Source organism: Pelmatolapia mariae, linkage group LG7 (genome assembly GCF_036321145.2).
Source record: "Pelmatolapia mariae isolate MD_Pm_ZW linkage group LG7, Pm_UMD_F_2, whole genome shotgun sequence".
NCBI classification, from domain to species: Eukaryota; Metazoa; Chordata; class Actinopteri; order Cichliformes; family Cichlidae; genus Pelmatolapia; species Pelmatolapia mariae.
The window spans coordinates 46,610,068-46,623,648 of NC_086233.1; the positions used below are offsets into that span (position 1 = coordinate 46,610,068).

Here is a 13,581-nt window from a genome sequence, read left to right on the forward strand (position 1 = left end):
TGCATAAAAAAGATAAACATCAACCGCCTTTGCTCGTAAAATCAGTCTGCAGGAAAGAAATTCCATCCTCTTTCAGTTTTAAGGTTTTATGTATAAGGACATAAAATTAGATAAATATAACCTCAGATGAAGTACAGGACATGTCATGAAACGTAAACGTCAATCGTGTGATGTCATTTGCATGCGACACAACAATGGAGGACGTCGAGGCGTTGCTTTTTGTCACACTCGGGAACCATGGTGCTGATCTTTGTGCAGCCAGTTTCAAAAATAGCAGTTTTGATTTTTGTGAAGAAGACGCTCTCACAACTCATCGAGTGACACCATTGACTGTCCGATCGGTGGTTTGCAGTCTGCTGACGTCACAATTTTGGATTGGGTCAGCTCACTTGGAACCCCGGCCATGCAGACACTAATAAAGTACCTGATATAAGGTACTGCCACCTAATAGAAACCCCTAAAAACTGAGTAAAGTTAAGCCGAGTTGAGTAGGTACTAGTGGAATAGAGCAAATAGTTGCATCTAAACAAATCTCTAGACTTCTGGAACAAGACCAAAGTGGAGAAGTCTGGCCTTAATGCATGTTTACTGTTGTTTACCATGTTTACTGAAAGCCAAACACAGCATATCCACACCAACACTTCATACCAACTATCAAGCACGGTGATGCTTTAGGCTCACTCTGAGTTCACTTTGAGTTCACTATGAAGTCCTCTGTATTTCAAAGTATTCCAGAGTCAAATGGCAGACCATCTATCTAATAGTTAAAGCTTAGGAAAAAGTGGGTCATGCAACAGGATGATGACACCAAGAACAGCACCAAATGTACAACAGAATGGCTAAAAAAAGAAGAATCAAAGTACTACACCGACATTTTTCAATGGCCTGTCTCTACATTGTAAAGAAGAGTGGAACAAAACAAAAAGAGACAATCGAAGTCATCCACAAAATGATTAACTCGAGTTAATGCTACTAAAGGTGCTTTTTCTGTTTTTTACAACGTCTGATGTTGTAATTTTTTGGATTATGTCCTGATATGTAAAAGCTTGCAGCTAAAAAGCCCAGTCGTCCATCAATATGTATATATTGATAAATCTGCTATTATAAAACATAACTTTTTCCTGCTTCAGCATAGAGTTATCTACCCAGGACAGACCTCAGGAATGAAAAGAGATGTTTTTAGTGTATGTTTGGGGAGATGCTGCAAACAGCATTTCAGATTGCTGGTCGCATCTTTAACAGTACAGAATGATGGATCTAAATACCTAAAGTGAAGCATGACATTTAGTTTTATGGTCTTGAAAGCAGTTATGAAAGCAGCTTCTCCCAGTGGCTCTGACTTTGTAACGTAAGCCAGTCGACCGAGATAAAAGGACAAGTTTCTCCATCATCTTCTGTTTCAGTGATCCTAAATATATCTTTCGATAAATCACAAGAGGTTGAAATAAACATGTAAAAAAATTACAGTTACACAGCAAGCGTCACATTAGCAACAAGGTTGTTTTTGATTCATCATTCAAGTGCGTTTCACACAACTACCCATAATCCTCTCTCAGGAGCCTTTTTCTTTTTTTTTGATCTGACGCCTTTTTATTACAAAGTGATCAGAGCAATAAGAGCTTATTTGTGCTGTATCATTTTGAGCTCCGGGTCTGCAGATATGAATTTGACTGATGAACAGAGTTTCTTCTTCGGTTTACATGAGCCGTCACCTGAATAAATTTTCCAGGTCAAATATTCTAAATAAAGCCCAAAGGCGGCAGCAACATGTTTTCGTCTAAAGCCTGGATGTTGCCTGGGAGACCTTAACGTCACAGAGGACATAAGGAAGAGTGTAGCCTGTAGTAATTACCACCCACAATGTGGTGGACAGGAAATGAATACATAAAATCCTTAAATATGCTAAGGGAGGAAAAACAGCAGTGTTGCCATAGGGCTTGTTGTGGAGAGTTTGGTCGATACGGCAGCATAATAACCTCGGCTATTGTGAAGTGCACCTAGCTTGCTGCATGGGTGGTCTGTTTCTGTTTCTGACTTGGTAATGGTTTGTTAGCATAACACAAGCAGAAGATGAGAGAACAACTGTAATCAAACTAGTGTCTGTGTAGGCACACAGTGCATCTACCTGCTGAGAGCTGTCATGTTGATGGAAACCATTCTGCCTTCTACGTTCACTTTATCTCACACCCTTAATTTATCATCAATTTGAATTACAAAGCAAGATTGGAAAATAATAGAGGTATTTGTCTGAACACCCCCTCCCCCATCAGTATAACTAGAATTATAACTCAACTTGCTTTTAAAGTTTCATAACGCCTGGCAGAAACGGCAGCACCGCATTATATTGTTGAGCTAATCTATTGTAGATAGAAAGACTTCTGGCTGGTATTTCTGAGGAAGGCAATATCAGCATCCATCTGGAAATAAACCTCCCCCAGCAGTGGCTCCAAACACATCTGATCACTGCTCAGTGCTTCTCTCTACACTGCTCCAGCCACATCTCAAGTTGAATAAACAGCTAATATCACAACTTTGGAGGTTGGAAAAAAGGAATGTGATACTTTTTCTTAAGCTTTAGTCACACAAAATAGAAAAACAACACAGAAAAGGCTAATTAGAGTACATTTAAGCACTTGGGAAATCTGGGAAACCCTAACTCACAGGAAAAAAGGTCTCCTCTGCACCAAATGAGAATTTAACAGGGTGATTCTCTCACAAATAATTTTGGCGGGGCAATAAATATATGCATGCAGAGAGGGAGAGGGGACTAATGAGACAGCTACTGGAGTCTAATAAGTTGAATTCATTATACAATCAAGGTCTCAAAGTCAGCTGGGGGGATGAGAATTCTTGGAGCCTCATCTAACATAACGCAGATCACAACAAAGACCTTGTTTCTATGTGATGCAGTATGAATGAATCCAGCTCACTTGATGCTGCATTTGGAAGAGACTAAACTCTTAAGGTTAAGTATCAACTGATAAAACCTTTATTACATAATGAGAAAAGCAGCTGCAGTGCTTGGTGTCTTTCACCAAGTTTTTCAATCAATTATTATGCGTTGTTAGTATTTTTGATGTGCCGCTTTTGTTTGTTTAATATCTTCTCTAACGTTTGACATATTTCATCTTTTTTTTTCAACAAGAAATAATAATAATAACTACAGTGGGGATCAGTTTCAGACTTTCTTTTTGATTTGAGTTTGCTGCCGCTATAGCTTTGAGAATTTGGGTTTCATCAAGCGACTCAGAGGACTGGGTGTTCTTGAGCTTGACTGCTAAATGTCACGGAGATACAGTAGCTGTCACCCTTAAATCACTTTCAAGGCCACAGAACGCCTTCCAGGAATTGTTCTGCAGCAGCTCCCAACACTTGCCGTTCCATCAAAGTTCTGAGCCGCCAGCAGGCAGCAAAGTCCTCATCTGTCAACGCATCCGCGCTTTGGCACTTGCATTCAGTTTTCTTTGGTAGCGAGACTGTGACTCATGCAGAATAACTGGACTTGTTTGGCTCTGGGGTTTGGGAGACATATCCTGGGGACTTTTTTGGTGTCTCTGATGCATACTGACACGGCAGTATCTCCCAGACAAAAGCCAGCATTGTTTGTTTGGATTTGTTTTAAACACCCCACTCTGGGCTCTTTCCCTTTTTTTTCGTTGGAAGTGCTCCCCACCATCATCATCCGCCTGACCCTGGATTTAAAATAGCTCCTACTTGCAGACAAATATCCCAGTGGGAATTTCAAAAAATGAAGCAGAAAGTTATGACAAATATAAAAATATCACTTTGCTGTGTCCCTTTGGCCTGCATTAATTACACAGGCCAACATGACAAAGAGGCAACACTAGCCCTAAAGCTGGCACTTTTGTTCCATGTGTGATGGTGATAAATGGTAAAGACACAAACTCTAGGTTTGCTAATGTTTACTAACATATTTCCGTGCACATTGTTGGAACCATTCGTAGTCCGTGTGATTTTTAAACAGAAGATTACAGACTCAATGACTCAACGCCATTCAATAAACCCAGCTACTTTACAAGTTTTGGTTGCCCGTGTAAACCTACACTGCCTGAAAATATCACTAATCCTCAGTGACTTTTACAGTCGCGTCAGATCCAAAAGTAGCACACTGAACTTAACGAAGTGGGTAGCTTTACCCTCAGATAACCCCCACAAGCAAAAGTCTTAAGAGGTCAAACCCCATGCAGCTTCACCCCAAAATAGCCATTACAGATACACTGTAAACACCCGGAGCGCTTGCATCACCTGGAGGTCGCAAAGGTCGCAAAGGGCAGTGATCATTCACACATAGTGTGGCCAAGAATACCTCAGATGAGAACGGATAATACTCCCCACTGCTTCCCTTCCAAATGCTAATGGTGTTTTGGCAGCCAGTTTATATAGCCTGTTAGAAAAATTTTAAACCGCAAGAAACCGTTTGTGAACCGTTCCAGCGATCGTTATTGGAAGTGTTGGTTGACTGGCCATCGTAGTGGGATTACACCTCATTAATGAGGCTGTCCTGCTTTTGACCCACAGAGGATGAACTCACCTCAGGTTGCATACGTTTGGCAGATTTTTGTGAATAATAACTTCCTACTCTGTCCTGAAATGCTCCCTAAATGCCATTTGAGTTCAACTCAAAGCTCTAATATTATAAGTTAGTGCTAAAAGCCCTGACACGTCTGCAAAACAGTTCTGTTGAACTGATTTCCTGAGACTGTGAATGGATTTATTATCAGAATGAAGAGTTACCTGCTGCTGTTCACTGATAATATGTCGGGTGCGATCAAGCTTATTTAAAATATTCGTCATTATTGGCGAGAAGGATTATAGTGAAGCATTATATATCGTGGTGAATTAAAAATTACAGTCATTTGAGCCATAATGACTCATGGATTATACTTAGGCTTTATATAGCGCGTAATGTCTGCCAGCACGGTGAGCACATATGCACATGTTTGATGCTACAATACAGACAAATGTTTACACACGCATTGGTTGCGTGACATTTTCTTAAAAGCCCCTGGCTCAGTGGTAGCTGACTTAGGAAACAAAGCCCAATCTCCCACAGACACACACCTCTTAATCCATATTCATGCATTTTCTGCTTAGTAACAAAAGGCGGCATCGCTTATATTCTCTTTTTTAACAATAAGGACCGCCACAAGTTAAAAGGCAAACCAAAAGGAAGGCATTGAGTGAGGATGACCTACAGTAAAGATTTGCACATGAATACTCTCGCCAAGGACCCAGTCTGTCATTTTCTAGTGTGGCCGTCCCAGTGCCTTTATAAAAATGATGATCTATTTGACGGAATGACATTTTTATAATGGGGGTATTGTTTGAGGATTTTGTTGCATGTACCTTTTAAAAATTAAAAGGTGTGTGCAGCTGTGGTCTACCAGTCAGGATAGGATTTCCCAGGCTACTCAAGTCTGCATGTCAAAGCATTCTTTAGCAAGACAGTGAACCCTGAGTTGCCCCTATTGCATGCAAGTGACTGTGAGTATGTACATGAATGTTAAACAAAGTGCTTAGGTATAGAAAAAATGTTAGTATGAGTGTCTGTGTGACTGGGTGAATGAGACATGTTGTATATTTTTTAAAAAGCACTTTGAGTGCTCAGTTGGAGTAGAAAAGACCTTCAGAAGTCCACGTGTTACAGGAAATCCTGCAAAAAACCACATTTACTTTAAGTAATGCTTAACTAATCCTCCCCACACACACAAACACATAAAAAAATTACATCTAAACTTGGAGGTTAAATTTAGCTCTTTATATATGTGCACTTTGACATTATTTCATCTTTCAACTAATGTCAATGAGAAAAGTTACTGTTTTGTGAGAACAAAGTGCACATAATCCAGAAGCTGTGTGCTCAGCTGTTGTCAGTCTCCTTATCTGCCACTTCTCGTTGACACTGATGAATTTATATACCGTTACTTCAACACGCTCATTTTATCTGGTGATAAAAGCTTTTTCTCTTTCCTGCATGGTTGAGCCAAAGTGACAGAGGCTCTTCTGCACCTCTGGCTCTGTTATCATCTGTAAGAGTCTGAATTGAGCGTTTAACCCTTTGTTCACTCCAAGCGCATCGCAGCTGTCTGTCACAGCTGCTCCCTCTTCCTGTAACACCTCTGAGGAAGGGAGGTCAGGCAGGCATACGGTTACGTATGGAGGCTGTTAAGAGCAGGAGACTTCACTGCTCTCCATTTCCCCAGTTATTTGGGGTGATTCTTATTATGAGGTGAGGAAAATGTAGATTTGTACCAGGACTCAAACTTGGTGCCATCATTAAAACTGCAGGATTCCTACCACAGTAGAAATAAAAAGCTGTGTGTCTGCAAAGGAAAAACAACTGAGTGCATGACAACAACTTGCACTTGCAAGTTATTTTAATATGCTCCTAAACCAAATTTCTTCGCTGCTCTCAAACGGGGCTTTGGTTCCCCGTGTCTCACATTTACTAAGATTTTTTTCCCATGCAGCTCCGTTTTGTTTTCTTTCTGTCTGAACTCTCTAAGAGTTTCCTTCTCTCTGCTGCTTATTTACAACACTGTGAAATAACATATGCTTTTACATGACAGCACAGGCACAGTGTGTAAAGACACAGAGCCTCTCTTATCTTATATTTACTGTGCTCGTTGAAAGTTGCTACATCTGGAGTGCAGTAATTTAAAATCATCGCACCTCAAGTGGAAGTAAATACACAAGGTTTTGTTCGCAAAATCTCTAAATGATCTGATGGTGATTAGATTTTGAGTAGATTACGTTTGATTTCACTGACTAAGCTTCCCCTCAGGTTTATGATACACTGGATCACACATTGTAATTAAATAACAACACAGATTTACGTGGAAAGATGTTGATCACCACAGGTTTCCACTTGTTATTAGTCACGTAATAACACTGATCCACGGGTGATGCGGTGGAGAGGCTGAACTGGAGGTTAAACTCAAGTCGATGAAGCATCCATGTGCTTTAGTTAAGGCAAAGGGCAAGGTCAGAGGTCAGATGCTGCTGCACCAATTACTGAGAAGTATGAGGTCATGCATAAATGTCAATAAATCAATATTAAGATTACCTCTGAGAATGAGAGCTGTGGTCCGAGGGTTTTTTTTTTTGTCCACTCATACCAAAGATCTTCCCATTATTGTAAATTTAATATCTCTTAAAAATCTTGAGGGAATTTCTTTAAAATTGGAGCAAATGTTAAAAGATGAACGCATGGGAATTTGGTGCTCAAAGGTCACTGTGGCCGCTGGGATGCAAGTGCTAATTAAAAAAAAATACACAAATGTTTACTCGGTGGTGTGATGTCCATTGTTTAATCGATGATCAGACACCAGACTGGTGACACAATTTGTTTTTTTAGTTATCATATTATATGATGAGTTTAAAAGATATATAAATATCTATACTGCAAACCCTCAACTAAGGTGTCACAGACTGACAATATTACAATATAAAAATTCTGGCTATTCTTTATGTACAGAAATAAACATGCATGGATACTAATTTGAATAATGAGTCTGCTCAAGTTAATATTTTCCCAACCTCTGATTTCCCCAAGTATTCCTTTATTCTCCTGTGAAGTATCACTCATCTATGATTTAACTGTTTCAGCTGGATTAATGCTCAAAGGAGTCTGCATTAATGTGATTTCTTTCTTCCCTTTTGTGTTGACCGGAGATACACTCACATACACAGAGCAAACACTGCATTAATATTCAAAACAGCCACTGGGTGAACCTGCTTCTGAATTTCAACAGCTTGTCTCTTATTCGATTATTCTTTCAGCCTCTAATTTCAGAAGCTGCTGAAAAAAAAGAGGAAATGCCTTCCTGATGCCAAACGCCCCCACCCCCCTTGAGGGAGGAAAAGACAAAAAAAAAAGAAAGAACAATACAGAGCAACAGACCTCAAAGCAAGGACGTGAAGGAAAAAAACTAAACTCACCCCTTCATATTAGTGCTTATATATAATGATAAATGTTTAATATGCCATTTTGCCAGTTGCACCTATGCATACGAGTAAAAAAGTGAATGTTTATGTCCACACAAAGGGATCGGGATGCAGATAGTTACAAGCAAGCTACTAATATTAGCAGTAATATAATAAGACTTCTGGCTTTCCGCCCTTGGCATTGTTACAGAAGTGAAGTACAACAGGGGCCACACAGAGGGAAAGTGAATGCATACAGTTGATGAGCACAGGCCATGTTTTGCTCTAAAGGCCTCTGCTTATTATCTCAGTGGTGATTATTATCTCCCCTGCATATCAGTGGATTCTGATATGGAGGGGAAGTCGGACATGCAAGGGCTCAGTTATGTTGTTACTCACTCAGCTGTAGAAACGTATACGTGCATACTGTACACACTGTCTTACTAACAAGCGCACAAAAACAGATGAATGTGGAGATAAAACATACATAAAAACACTATGCACACATACACAGAGGCAGAACAGGGCAGGGGAACTCGGCGTAAACCGTGCAGAGAGATTTATCGATGACAGACCGGATTAACCAAATAAATGCAGTTTTCTGCACCACAGATTGGAAAACAAGACATTTCTGAGCTCACCGAGTGACTACGTGTTGCTGTTTATTTTGGGTTGGACAGTGTAATTATTTGGCTGCTACTGCTGCATGCTGTTTGCAATATTAATCACTTATACTCACAGCTGGAAAATGTTCATGATTTTTTTTTTTCTTTTTTGCAGGGTGTGTAGTGGATAAGGGCATCGAGTCCACTTGGAACATCAGATAGAAGTCTTTGTTCTTTTCAGCGTGCAAGTAAAAAGTAGATCAGTGTTTTGGGTTAGGTGTTTTTTAAAAGTCGTATTTAATTTTAAATACCACTGAAGTGAAATGATTCAAATAGCAGGCAATCAAAACTAGAAGAAAATGTCCAAAGGGATTTTCATGCTCGAGCGTACCTGAATGATGTGGTCAGAAGTTACTTTGGGTTGAAAGTGTGGTAAGATTGGCCTACAGTCAGAATGTAATTTGACTTATAATGAAAGAAAATGATTGTGTGCATATCACTCTAACATTACAATTAGCTCTACTAAATTCTCAGTGAAATAAAGACAGACCGTCTTGCAAGCAGCATTCACATCCAACTCAATCGTGCATATAAGTGCAGACTTTGCAGATTGTTCGAAGATTTACTACTAACAATTTGGTAATCGTTTAACTGTCGAGGCAAAAATATCAAGACAGCTTCTAAAATATAAAAATGTGATGCTTGGGCGCGTTTGGACAAAGTATTCAACAAGTTAAATCAGGGATTATAATCATCATTACTTACAGGTAAAACTGTAACTTTTTACATAAACATACAGTGTGAAAATAAACCTTTTTTTCCTATTCTTATTTTATTTTTTGTGGCCTGTGTGTGCGCTTCATGTGGCCACTTCCACCTGTAGATTGTTCTGCCCACAAATGTCAAACAGGCAACAATGTGGTTTGTAAATTGGCAGCGATGTGGTTTGTAGCTGCCCTTTAACAAGAAAAGTATTACGGAAATTCACCTCAATGTTAACGCAAACATTGAGGTTACTTCAAAGAGTAAGAGGGATGAGGTTGATCTAACTCACAGCTGAAACTACCAGTGAAAGTTCTTCCTTTCATTTTTTTTCTTTTATGACCACAGCTTAAGTAAGGTAAGTTTCAATCAGTCCCATTTACTCTTTTTTAATTTTGCTGTTGTTTTATCAAACATAGAAAGTACAAAATAATGAACATTGTCCTAACTGTGCAGGACAGCTTCTTTATTTTGACCTGTAGTTCATGACAAGCTGTTACAGTCGCCTGTAAATCTAGAGTGGTGCTGACATCAGTGGAGCTTTTCTGCCTCTTTGTGCGTCTGTGTTGTTCACTTTGCTGCTTTTTTGTCTTTGCACATTCAGAATATGTCTATTTTGGAATTCAGGATGTGGGAAGCAATTAGAAGATATTCAAATAAGATTTATTGCTGAGTTTAAATTGTGACATTCTGTATACTTTTCTCAATTATTTTAGGGTCATTACTTTACAATATAAAGCTCCGTGAAGCGTCTCTTGTGATTTGGCGCTACAGAAATAAAACTGAATTGAATTGAATTAATGGCAAAGAACTGGTAAGTAGCTTCTTGGCTTATATTAAGTAAATATTACCCAGTATTTTATGCTCAGTGCTCAATGTTCAAAGCTGTCTTCCGTTTAGTGGGAAATAAACATCAATTTCGCAATGACCAGAGAGAGACTCTGAAACGCCGTTTGACTTTGTGTTTACTTCTAAATAACCTTCTCTGTCTGCACTCTGTTATGTCTAGATACATGGCTGGATTACGTGTGCTGTGATGACGGTCGTATAGCTGAGGTTTTGTGCCTCATCTGGACCGCGATAAGAACCAGCATCCGTAACACGGTGATAACCACAGTTGTATTAATTTCAGCTCAGCGCCTCTGACTTTTTATGTCTGAGACTCAGGCACCAAAAACTCTTCCTCTGCCAAAAGATTGTCTGCATCTGGTGCCGCCAGCTACTCTGCCGTTTCAACACCGGTCTGATCATCTGTTCTGAATTTGAAATGCTCCTCACTAAAAATTTTCACCTTGAGGGCTCCTGCCAAGCCAGTGGTCACGACGCCTCTGCTAGCTCCACCTCTGCTGATGTGAGCGCGTGTATGTGTGTGTCTACGTTTGTGCACGTTTGTGAAATAAGTGTATACTGTATGCAGCATGCACGCATCAGTACCCTTTCAATGTCAATGACTTTTCTGAGTTGGGACAGTCAGCTGGTCACCGATGGACTCAACATGGCTGTCCCTGTGAGGCACAGTGGAGTGGCGGGGTGCGCTTGAGACAAGGTGACAGAGGAAATTGTGCTCAAGTAATGACTGACGGTCATGGTTATGTCCTGCCCTGCCTGTGGTGGAGACTGTGTGTGAGTGACGCAAACATGTGAAGTCCAGGACTAAACATGAAGCTCTAGTGTGCTGCTGGGCAATCTTTTTAAGAGCAAAATGTTTCACTTCAGGGGTTTCTATATAAACACACCACTTTCCTGTCACTGAAATGAATATAAGGTAGACTTTGGCTGATGCAACAGCCCTCCTTTTGTGTCAAAGCACATACACGCACAGTCCAGACCAACTGCACTTTCATGCCTCCACCTGTGTTTACACTGTGAACACAATACTTTGTTCCCTGGCGTCTTCCCAGAATACATTTTTAATCAAACTGCCCATCAAACCCAACGGCGAATATTTAACCAACTTCATGGCTCATCGGCTCCCTTAAGCCTCCATCAAAGCCCCTTTGTTGCCACCAGACAGAGGCCAACCTTTGCATCTGAAGGCACACTTCTTCTATAAGTGCCGGAAAACAGCAGCAAAAAGGTTTTGTGACAAATAGTGAGCAGAATAGCTCTTCATGGGTTTCAAAGGAACTTTACAGTCACATATTGTAAGTAAGCAAAAGCTAAACAAAGCCAGAGTCCTTGGGGAGCCTATTTATTTATGCAAATTATGAAACTGCTCATTCATAGGGTACAGAAATTACCCAAAGGTACCCAATGATTCAGAGTAATCACAATATTTGGAAGGGAGGTGTGGTGTTTATTAAAATAACTTTTCTGCTTCTTTTGTTTGACTGAATAATTTCTTCCACTCGTGGTAATGAAAGGTGAGGGCTCACTTGAGAGACTCAATACATCCAATACACACTAGAACAAACACGCAGCCACACACGTAGCACGCGCACTCTGTCTACGCACATACCCTTAAGAGTAAACACACTGGAACAATGTTCACTGTTGAGCAAAATCATAAAAGCTCGCAACTGCTGCCTGTGGGCCAGGTTTTCTGACACCCAGGCGAGAGCAGAATTTTTCACAGAGGAGCAGGATTTTGTGTGAACGAACAAAGGGAATCTCCTTCCTCCGCTGCTCCTTCCTCCTCTAAATCCTATCATGTGCCACCATGTGTCTCCCACACGCCTGTTTCTAAGTTACCGGCAGCGTCAGCTGCCAATCCTGCTTAATTGCCTCCTGTGTAAAGTGACAGCTGAGGAGTGGCGATGAGAGCGAGCTGTCCTCGCCTTTTCCTGAAACTCAGTCTCCGCCACCTTGCTAAGGAGAGACTCCACCTGAGAATTGTACTGTATGCCTTAGGGAAATTACACAGTAGTTTTGACCTGTAGTGACACTTGAGTATCCAACCTGGGGACTTGCTTTATTAAAAAGAAATTTGACTCAAATCTTTCTAGGCACATTTTAAAAAAAAATAAAATGTTCTCAATTTAGAAAAATGCTCTGCAGGGACAGTTAACTGAAGCCCTAAGGGAGGGATGGAAATATTTTGAATATGTCTTGTTAGAAATGAAACTAAGTAATAGAGATAAAACAATAATAGCAGGCACTGTTTATTTCAATAACAAGAAGCTTCCCTTACCAACCTTGCTTGAGCCTGGAGAAAAAGAAAAGATCTTTTTGCTCACTCCCGCTTGCAGAATTTGCCACCCTGTTGCTCCTTGTTCTCTCTTCCTTTGTTGCGTCTTCCTCACAAACAGATCCTCCTCATCCTCAGGACCAGGGCTGGAATTAACAGCTCATGAGGGAAGCCAGGCGGAAGAGAACGAAAACACACCAGAGAAGAGAAGAAACACACTCTTCTCACCCCTAAGTCCTCCTTGGCGGTGTATCCCCATCCGTTAGAGCTCAGCGACTGAGAGTGTGGTGAGAGAGAGAGGGAGAGAGAGATGAAATGATACTAAGTGGGCGAGTGAGAGAAAAAGTGAGAGAGGGAGGGAGCGAGAGAGAGAGCCCGTGCGTCTGCACTGGAGGGTGATCCTCTGTACTGTATGATTCCTGTTTATCTCTCTGTCTGTCTCCTCTGCGTGCATTCCTTCCCGACAGAAAGGCACGAGGTCAGCTGTTTTTACAGTAACAACACTTGGTTTCCTCTTGAGGGAGAAGACTTCCTGTTAGTTCTCTGCTCAACTTCTCTCATGGGTGAAATTACTAGCAGTTTTGTGCTTTTTTTTTTAAGAAAATCCCCTCTCTTCTACTTCCTCTCTCCTTCGGGCATAATCTCCCTCTCTATTCATGACTCCAGATTTATTAGCGCCCGAGCAAGCGTTAATCTAATCTCCTCTCTCTAAACATCGCTTGTCCAGAGGTTACTCTGTTGACAAAGAATGCTCTGCAGTTCAATTTTGGACACACACAGTACCAATACACAAACTAACTGCTTGTTTGGTAGACAGCGCTCCAATTTGCCTGTATAAAGAATGAAAATGTGCAATTAACTGATATACTGCGTAAAGACAGAATTGCATGATTAATATATGATTCCATCATCTGATACTGCTCTGCATTCAGTCAGTTGTACTGACAATGCTAAAAAAAGAAGAGCTCATTTGTAATCATGCAAATATTGTCATTAGTCAACATGATAACTGAAATATCTCTGGGTTTGAGCAGATAAACCGATGAATAAATAAAATACTTTACTTTTTTCAACTCGGTCATCACAGATCCAATTAATCACTTAGTACAGAAAGGAATCATGCAGTAAATTGATAATGTG

General features: G+C 40.5%; 1 protein-coding gene across 3 annotated transcripts in view; it reads right to left on the reverse strand.

The window, feature by feature from the left end:
• The window catches only part of shisal1b (shisa like 1b), a 36,614-nt gene extending 23,799 nt beyond the window's left edge, over positions 1–12,815 (reverse strand). For 2 of the 3 annotated variants that reach the window (XM_063481005.1, XM_063481004.1), the window contains exon 1: positions 12,449–12,815. The gene's annotated coding sequence lies outside the window, so the exon portion shown is untranslated. Of the gene's footprint in view, positions 1–12,444 lie in introns of all 3 variants that reach the window. The other variant, XM_063481006.1, reaches the window with a different exon arrangement.
• Positions 12,816–13,581: the final 766 nt, after the last annotated feature.